Source organism: Schistocerca serialis, unplaced genomic scaffold (assembly GCF_023864345.2).
Source record: "Schistocerca serialis cubense isolate TAMUIC-IGC-003099 unplaced genomic scaffold, iqSchSeri2.2 HiC_scaffold_1399, whole genome shotgun sequence".
NCBI lineage: Eukaryota > Metazoa > Arthropoda > Insecta > Orthoptera > Acrididae > Schistocerca > Schistocerca serialis.
The window spans coordinates 30,652-40,868 of NW_026047623.1; positions in this window are offsets into that span (position 1 = coordinate 30,652).

The window sequence follows — 10,217 nt, forward strand, 5'->3', positions numbered from 1 at the left end:
AATCCTCCTCACGCCTTCCCGTAAAGTGTGGCCAAATCTTAGTTGGGAAGTAGTTCTGTAGTATGGTAGTGCCAACCTTACTCTTGGTTAGGGGATAAGATAGACAACACAGGCAGGTAAAAGTCAAAGACTTTCTAGTGTCACAAGATTTGGGGTGGAGAGGTTGGTCACGGCCAAGTGGTTCGACCACCACCTCCACCGGGGCCCAGGAAAACCTCCGGGTTCCACCATATTCTAGGAGTGTTACAGAAGACGGGTAAGTGAGCAGACGTGCCCTCAGTGCGTCTGTCTCAATGTTCACGCATGGAAGAGAGGTATTTGAATATTTGTACTAATTCTTTTATTTCCAGCTTCGGATTGTGTAAGGAAATGCATGTTCTCGTTTAATTTGGTAAATTTGACCCCCTGTGTTGCATCTGGTCCCCAGTTTGCCCGTTATCTTCCTCACATAGTGGATATCCTATGTAAAATATTGGGAGACTGGTGGTATACATTTGGCCAACGCAATTCCGTCTTGCCCGTAGAAATGTGCGTGCTGATTAGTATATAATATACCCGAGCTATAAGTTGTAAAATTGTAACATCTGTAAACTGAGACAATTGCTGCTATCGGTGTAAAGTCGAGCGATAATGCTTAAAATAAATACGTAATCAATTGTCATCAATCTTTCACATTCCTTAAAAATCACAAAGAAGTCAAGTTAAAGGAATTCATTTAAAATAAAAGATATATAATGCATGGACCCACACATCAGCGTGTGAGCCCTCCAGCCCCCTGCCTAGTATCGTACGGAAAGGGCACGCTCTCTAGGTAGCGCTCTCAAGCTCCCCTCCCCAGTTATCCGTTGCGCAACTTTCATTCAGGGCTTCATGACTTCAACTTTCATCTGGCGTCCCTAGGCAAGGAGGCTTGACGGTAATCTTTCAGTATTATAGAATACATTTGGCAACCTCTCACTTATACCTGTCTCATACATGTGGGAAGCATTTCGGGCTGAATGGAAGAAAGTAGATGGTTAATTTACAGTCTTCTGAACCAGTAATGCACGATATCTTCTCAGTGCAAAAAAGGCTGAAAAAGTTCATTGACCTAAAGGGTTGAAAATTAACTGCATTTTTCAGAAATAAAGATAGTCCTTATTTTTGTTGATGTGCAAGGCAAACCACCTCTCAGTTGTTGAAAACCACACAGTGCTTGACGTCATGCAGGTCCATAATGTGAGGAAAAAAGTAGTCTGCGTTAAGTATACAGTACGTACTCCATATCTCTAGTAAACCAGGACTGACTGGGACTCGACCCGCCAGGTCTGTTTACAGACACAATCGAGCAACGCGTTGTCATTTGCTACCAGTAGAACTAGCAACGATGCAGCTACGTCTCCCGGATTCATGATCAGCAGTTGGGACTGACATAGAAACACGCACACCGTGTGCGCCGCACAGGGCACGGGCCCTACATAACGACATGCGTGGCGGGAGTCTTTCCGCGGGACGTCCTGACCACAGCGAGTACGGCGCCTCTCGCCCGTGCAGAGGGACCAGCTGCCCACACACATCCGTCACACAAAACTATCCGTTCCTTTTATCCGTACTACATCTTCATATACGTCTGACAGTTCGCAAGCCACCGTACGGTGCGTGGCGGTGGGCACCGTGTACTACTACTTGTCATCTCCTTTCCTGTCCCACTCGCAAATAGAGTGAGAGAGAAACGACTGTCTGTATGCCTCCACATGAGCCGCGGCAAGGCACCTCATACAACGCGGCTCACATGACTCGAAATTTTGTCTGGGTCGTCTTGTATCTCCCTAGGGTCACTCAACTTCGACGTATTACTGCACACCACAGTACGATCAGCAAACAACCTCAGATTTGCTGCCCACCGTGTCTGCCAAATCATTTATATACATGGTGGTCCACTGATAGTGACTGAGCCAAATATATCGCGAAATAAGCGTCAAACTAAAAGACTACAAAGAACGAAACTTCTCTAGCTTGAAGGGGGAAACCAGATGGCGCTATCGTTGGCCCGCTAGATGGCGCTGCCATAGGTCACACGGATATCAACTGCGTTTTTTTAAATCCCCATTTTTATTACATGTTCGTGTAGTACGTAAAGAAATATGAATGTTTTAGTTGGACCACTTTTTTCACTTTGTGATAGATGGCGCTGTAATAGTCACAAAGATATGGCTCACAATTTTAGACGAACAGTTGGTAACAAGTAGGTCTTTTAAATTAAAATACAGAACATAGGTACGTTTGAACATTTTATTTCGGTTGTTCCAATGTGATAAATGTACTTTTGTGAACTTATGATTTCTGAGAACGCATGCTGTTACAGCGCGATTATCTGTAAATACCACATTAATGTAATAAATGCTTAAAATGATGTCCGTCAACCTCAATGCATTTGGTAATACGTGTAACGACATTCCTCTCAACAGCGAGTAGTTCGCCTTCCGTAATGTTGGCACATGCATTGACAATGCGCTGACGCATGTTGTCAGGCGTTGTCGGTGAATCACAATAGCTAATACCTTTCAACTTTCCCCACAGAAAGAAATCCGGGGACATCAGTTCCGGTGAACTTGCGGGCCGTGGTATGGTGCTTCGACGACCAATCCACCTGCCATGAAATATGCTTCAACCGCACACAAGCTATGTACCGGACATACGTCATGTTGGAAGTACATCGCCATTCCGTCATGCAGTGAAACATCTTGTAGTAACATCGGTAGAACATTACGTAGGAAATCAGCATACATTTCACCATTTAGATTGCTACCGATAAAATTGGGGCCAATTATCCTTTCTCCCTTTTTTGCCACACCATAGCCGGCCGAAGTGGACGTGCGGTTAAAGGCGCTGCAGGCTGGAACCGCAAGACCGCTACGGTCGCTGGTTCGAATCCTGCCTCGGGCATGGATGTTTGTGATGTCCTTAGGTTAGTTAGGTTTAACTAGTTCTAAGTTCTAGGGGACTAATGACCTCAGCAGTTGAGTCCCATAGTGCTCAGAGCCATTTGAACCATTTTTGCACACCATACATTAACCAGCCAAGGTCGCTGAAGTTCCACTTGTCGCCGCCATCGTGGATTTTCTGTTGGCCAATAGTGCATATTATGCCGGTTTACGTTACCGCTGTTGGTGAGTGACACTCCGTAGCTAAATAGAACGCGTGCAAAAAATCTGTCATCGTGCCGTAATATCCCTTGTGCCCAGTGGCAGAACTGTTCAATGTCGTCGCCATGCAATTCCTGGTGTATACAAATATGGTACGGGTGCAATCGATGCTGATGTAGCATTCTCATCACCTATGTTTTTGAGATTCTCGATTACCACACAATTCGTCTCCTGCTGATGTGCGGATTAGCCGCGACAGCAGCTAAAACACCTACTAGGCCATTATCATTTGTAGCAGGTCGTGGTTGACGTTTCAGATGTGGCTGAACACTTCCTGTTTCCTTAAATAACGTAACTACCCGGCGAAAGGTCCCGACACTTGGATGATGTCGTCCAGGATACCGAGCAGCATACATAGCACACGCCCGTTGGGCATTTTGATCACAATAGCCATACATCAACACGATATCGACATTTTCCGCAATTGGTAAACGGTCCATTTTAACACAGGTAATGTACCACGAAGCAAATGTTACGTGATACCACGTACTTATACGTTTGCGACTATTATAGTGCCATCTATCACAAAGCGAAAAACGTGGTGCAACTAGAAAATTCATATTTCTTTACGTACTACACGAATATGTAATAAAAAATGGGCTTTCCTATTTAAAAAAAAAAACGCTGTTGATATCCGTTTGACCTATGGCATCTAGAGGGCTAACCATGGCGCCATCTAGTTTCCCCGTTCAAGCTAGACGCGTTTCGTTCTTTGTAGTTTTTTCGTTTGATGCTTATTTCGTTAGCTATTTGGCCCAGTCACTACCAATGGACCACCCTGTATATAAAGAACAACAATGGTCCTATCACACTCCCGTAGGGCACTCCTGATGAACAGTCATCACATGTTTTTAGGATGACAGCAAGTTCCACTAACTGACTTGTAGAATATGTCCACAAGTGATGGCAAAAAATACAAAAAAAAAACGCCAGACCTGACCTTCTTTAGTATTGAGGTGGGATCTGAGACGGACTGTAGGTAGCTGCGCTTATTGTAAAAATTAATTTTGCTGATCACAATGAGTGATGGTGCACACTTTATGTAGATATTGCGAATGTGCTTCAAAACATTCGGACGACCGCCCACCGAGATGAAGCCACCAGGGAGCGTCGCCGGCACGTGACGCGCTAAGCGAAGTATGCAAACAGACTACTGACGAAGGGAAAGTCATTCTTGCGACGGTTAGGGCAGTAAATCAGAAAAGCTGCTGACGAAGCGACGAGTCTGGCAGGTGGTTGTGATCCGGTGGCTGGGAGCGTGTGCTGCCGTAGCGAGGGGCGGCGAGGGGGCGGCGACTGGGCGGCGAGGGGGCGGTGCGCTGCCCGCCCGCTGCCCGCTCCGTGAAGGTCCGGCAGCGCAGCAGGTGCGGGCACCCGGCTGAACAGCAGCCCCCCTAACACTGCCACCGCCGGAAATGACCGCGCCCGTGCAGCGAATATGGAGTAAAGCCGATACGTCCGTACTGAAATGCACACACGGACTGGTGTACGTAAAACTCTGGAGAATCCGAAACAGAGAAAATATAATTGTTGCCAGGAACAATTAAATATTACGTCGACACGGTAGGATCTGGTCATTAATCTTTACATAATAAGTGGATGAGGCAACACAGTGGCGTAGAATGCCGTCGCAGATTTGTTGCTGATTCGCAAACACATGCTATGCAACACGCCCCTGTCGGTTTCAGAGACTTCTAGCTACCTCACCAGCGAAAACACACTTAATGTTTTGTGACTGACAGGTAGACGATGCACGTGTTCCCCCAACACACAGTCCGCCTCGGTAGCTCCCGGGCAGCGTGGCAGGGTGCCAACCGAACGGGCCCCGGTTCGATTCCTGGTCGAGTTGGGGCTTTCCTCCTCTCTGGGACTGGATGTTGCGTTGACCTCATTATCATTTCACGACCGACACGAAACTCGTCTAAATGGCCTCATAGAAGACTTGCACCCAGCGGCGAGTCCCAACACCACAGGATTAAGAAAAAGAAAATCAGCACACAGCAATAAAGACAAATTACGACGTAAAAACTGGACGACACGCGAAGTGCGAGACCAATACCTGCATACACTGACATTGTACATTTATATTTAGTGACAACGGAAGAAAAATAGACTGGAAAAGTGTGTGTCACTGCCAATAATAGTAGTCGGAAATGTAAAATGAGTAGTGTGGAGAGAAAGATTATTTGCTAAAATACAGTATTGGTAATAAATGAAAAGCACCAGTTTGCTTTTGTTCTGCAGTATTACTTTTCTTGTGTTAACCGGTTTTCGGCTTACACGGCCATCTTCAAACATTTACTGAGTATTGTCACCAAAGAAGTTACTAAGATAGTAAACGACATTGGAAGAAAAGTTACAAGTCTAGATTGAAGTAGAAACATACAGTAAGTGACATCTTTGACAGTGTGGTGGTGATGCAAGAAAAAAGTAGGAAATTGAAAAGTAAATAAATAAAAATGGAGTTGGCAGGAAAAATTTTAACACAAAATGGGAATGGCACGCCTACATAACAGCTTCTGTTAATAAACGGAACGAATAAAATAAAATAAAATTAGTACCTGACAAGGCTTCTCCAGCAGGTATAAAACATGGAGAGTGATACACAAACCAATTAAAAGAAGAAACAATTATTAATGTAATTACAGAATAGAATGTTGTTCGCAGATATTGTACCTTCTTTGGTGACAATACTCAGTAAATGTCTGAAGATGACCTTGTAAGCCGAAAAACAATAAAAGTAATACTCTAGAACGAAAGAAAACTGGTGGTTTTCATTTATTATCATGTTTTTCTACCAAGAACTACCAGTTAACATGATATAATATTGGTTATGGAAAGTTGTTGAACAATTGAAGTTAATTCTGCCTGAAGGGTTTGAAATATACGGGAAGCGCTATTAAAAAACGTCGAGAGCTTCAGTTACGTGAAAAAGTACTAACAATAGCGAACAAAAATAACTTAGGCACATTTAATGATTTTTTTTTCAAAGATATTTCTGTAACGGCAGAATTGTGCGGCCGTAGCGGACAGCGCCGGAGTCTCCGCGCTGTGCGCTTATCACGCGGAATGCTGACGGGAAACGCAACCTGAGTCGCGCGCCATGGCGTGTGCACAGCCACCGACTACGAAGAGGAGTCTGAGACCGTGCAGTTGCGATCCTGTATCGCTCTCGACACAGTGATGACGGGTTACCAGACGCGCGTAATGCATTGTTGCACCGTCTTTATTAATAAATGGTAAATTTAAGTTTTCCGTGCTCCACATTCTGCACTACCCGGAACTACCACCCACGCATCCCACCCTAACAGCAAATGGATGCAATAACATTTTACTCGGCAGTCCAAAAGAACCGTTAAAAAAGTGGTGCCAGGTGTGGGATTATTTTCGGAAAACCTGCAGTCTTGAAAAGTGCAGCTATGTATAAACTTAACATCGGAGCATCTTCACGACAACACAGCAAGCAGCAGGAGCCAAGGACATCGTCCGACAACACGGGGACATCCAGTGCTGGAATTCAGGTTAGTCTCCTCAAATTGGCTTAAAGCGAAAGGCAGTGATGGATTTTAAATTTTTCTGTATTGAGTGACCGGTATACTCTGCATTCAAAATGGTAGACGCAAACGCGAGTAACAGGGTCGATCTCCAAACCGTTATAGAAGAACTACGAAGAGAGATTCAACAATTAAAAGCGGATAAAAGCGAGCGTAGCCTCCCGGTTGATTTGCCAAATGACGGCACTTCTAATAAACAATTTTTCACTGTTGCCATCTGTACCAGTGTTCAGTGGAAAACCTGAGGAAGATGTGAAAGTACTTTTTCGGAAACTCGAAGGCCCAGCTCTGTTGGGTTCGTGGACTGATTCAGATAAACTAGCAGTTGCTAAATTGAGAATCCAAGAGGCCGCACAAGATTTCATTAGTGCTGAGCCGATTTGCGTGAAAATAGAAGTTTACAATCATTTTAAAACGGTAGTGGTTCAGAGGTTCAAACGCAAAAATGCAATCAGATTCTACCGTGAGCAAATTCATAGTTTGCGCATGCATCTATCGAGCAATTCGCTGATAGAATCCGAAACATAAATGCTCAGACTTACGAGCTTGTAGGTGACGAAAATGAGAACCGGATCCAACTTTTCGAAGCCGATCAGAGAGCACTTGACACATTCAGCCATGGGTTGTATGGGGATGAAGTAAACAAAGCAGTCAGACTCGCACGCTGTAATACATTTCAAAAAGCAGTAGAGGCAGCTGTCGGTTTTGTCGAAGCATGGAGACGCCCAAATGACATGCGAAAAGAAGAACGTCGCGTGTTCAACTCAAATGTGGAATGTTACCGATGCAATAGGCCCGGTCACAAGCGCAAGGATTGTAAGGAGAAGAGGACCTGCTACAACTGTGAGATACAGGGTCACTTAGCGAGGAACTGTCGCAAGAAAAAGAAACCAAATGTGAGCAGCAGACAACTCGGCTGATCTTTAAACGAGTACGTGGACGTATATGCCACCACAGCGTCCGCCCCTTGCCCGAGGCAGTGATTCCTATTAGTGCAGCTGAAAATCAATTCGATGATGACATTGTGATAGGTGCTGTTTATCGCGGGAAAAATTTTAAATTATTGATCGACACGGGAGCACAGACCTCACTGATGTGGTGTTCTATAGACACAAGGGACAAGCTGAGACCACCAATGTTTAACGTGGGGGCTGAATGGTGGGAAACTACGTAACTATGGAGAAGTTGACGTAGAATTGTGCCTAGGCCGGGACAAATACACAGCAACGGTGCTACGATGGTGTACTTGGATTTGATTTCTTATCCGCTAACGGGGCAGAGATTTTTGTCGCAGAAGGAACGATTAGACGAGGTCGTAACAATTACAACCTGGAAACTCATTCTTCATGTCGCACTCCAAGGAGCCGAAATTCCGACGTCGAGGGACCGATCAGTTGGAACCCTCCGAGTCGTAGTACAAATTACTCAGCCACATCAAGTTCCTCAGGGAACAGGAAAGACAATCCATGTTGAAGTAAAGTCGCCACAGAATAGGAGCTCTGTTGTTGACCGAACCGTCGGAAAACTGTGAAATATTGAACACAATGCATTGTTATGTTGCCCGAAGTATAGGCGTAGCTACAATGCTGAGGCCGAATGTGACAAGAGTCCCAATAACAATAACGAATATGTGCAATACAGATGTCGTTTTGCCACGAGGAACGAAGGTTGCTGAAGTGTCGAGCATAAGTAAAGACGATACGAAGCAGCAGATGTGGCAGTCACGAAAACAGATTCTTGAGATTCTTGTAGTAATATTGAAACATTGAAACAAGGAGCTGAAAATGAAATCGAATTAAAGAACAAAATTTGGAAGAAGATCGAACATTTGTCAGCTGATGATCAGAAGATTTTAGCACCTGTTTTGTTAGAGTATTCAGATCTTTTCAGAGAACGTTCAAATTTACCTGTTACTCACTTAGTTCAGCATCGCATACAAACTGGAAATGCAGCACCAATCACGCAGAAGCCTTACCGAATTCCATTCGGTCAAACAGAATTGGTCGGAGATATGGTCAAGGAACAACTAGAGGCCGGAATTAGTAAACCAAGAGATCCTGCCGATACACCATGGTCATCACCGGTGGTCCTAGTAAAGAAGAAATCTGTTTTGGGCGAACCACAGCTCCGATTTTGCGTTGATTATCGAGCTTCTACCCGTTACCAAACTTGGTAGAAACCTAGACTATTTGGGCAGATGTCTCATATTCTCAGTCTGTGATCCAACTAGCGGATATCACCAATTAACAGTGCATCCAGATGATCAAGCAAAAACTTCATTTGTAACTGCAACAGGAGTGTGCAAATACCTCTGTATGCCCTTTTGACTACGCAACGCCTCAGCTACCTTCCAACACCTAATGGATTCTGTTTTAAGTGGGTTCACCCCAACACAATCTCTTGTATACTTTGACGATGTGATATTTTTTGATGAATACATGAGGCAACTCACTGAGAGACTTCAAGCAGTACTTGAGCGCATCAGAAGTGCGAACTTTTCATTATCAATAGATAAATGTCTCTTCGCACAAAGTGAAGTGAAGTACCTTGGACATGTTATAACCAGTGAAGGTGTCCGCCATGATCCAAAATTAATCGAAGCTGTCAAAACTTTTCCTGAACCACAAACAGTCAAAGAACTACAATCTTTTTGGGTTTACCAAATCTCTATCGTCGCTTCATAGCCCGTTATGCAGATATCGCAAGGTCAGTGACACAGTTACTTAAAAAAGGAGCCACATTCAATTGGGCAACAGAATGCAAAAATGCAATGGAAAAACTGAAAACTGCTCGAACCACAGCTTCAGTTTTGGCCTATCCAGATTTCAGTAAGCCCTTCATCCTCTCCACACATGCTTTAAATTTTGTAGTGGGTGCTACTTTGTCCCAAAACTTTGGTGGACAAGAACGTCCAGTATCATTTGCTTCCCGGCAATTAAATAAGACGGAATGTAACTACACTACCACTGAAAAGGAACTTTGTGCTCTGGTCTTTGGTATCATAAAAAACTGATGTTTCTTAACAGGAAGAGAATTCACTGTAATCACAGACCATGCCGCACTTAAATGGTTGTTGAGCTTTAAGGATTCCAGTTCGAGATTAACAAGATGGGCATTAGAACTGAGCGCTTACCAGTTCGCAGTTATCCATCGTCCTGGGAAACAACATGTGAATGCTGATGCGATGAGTCGTAAGGTTCGTGTTTGTGTCACCATAAGCCGTGAGGAGGAATTAAAAGCAGCCCAAGAAGAAGATCCATAATGCGAAATATAGAAAAATGATCAATGGTTCGTTGAAATATATGGATTGCTGCACAAAGTTACTAACAAAGGGAATCGCCTAGTTATTCCAGGAAGCATGAGAGAGCAAGTCCTAACTGAACAACATGATTCCTTACTATCAGGACACTGCGGTAAAAAGGCAATGAATATCAAAGTAGCTGAAAAGTACTGGTGGCCAAGTCGTAAGGCTGACGTA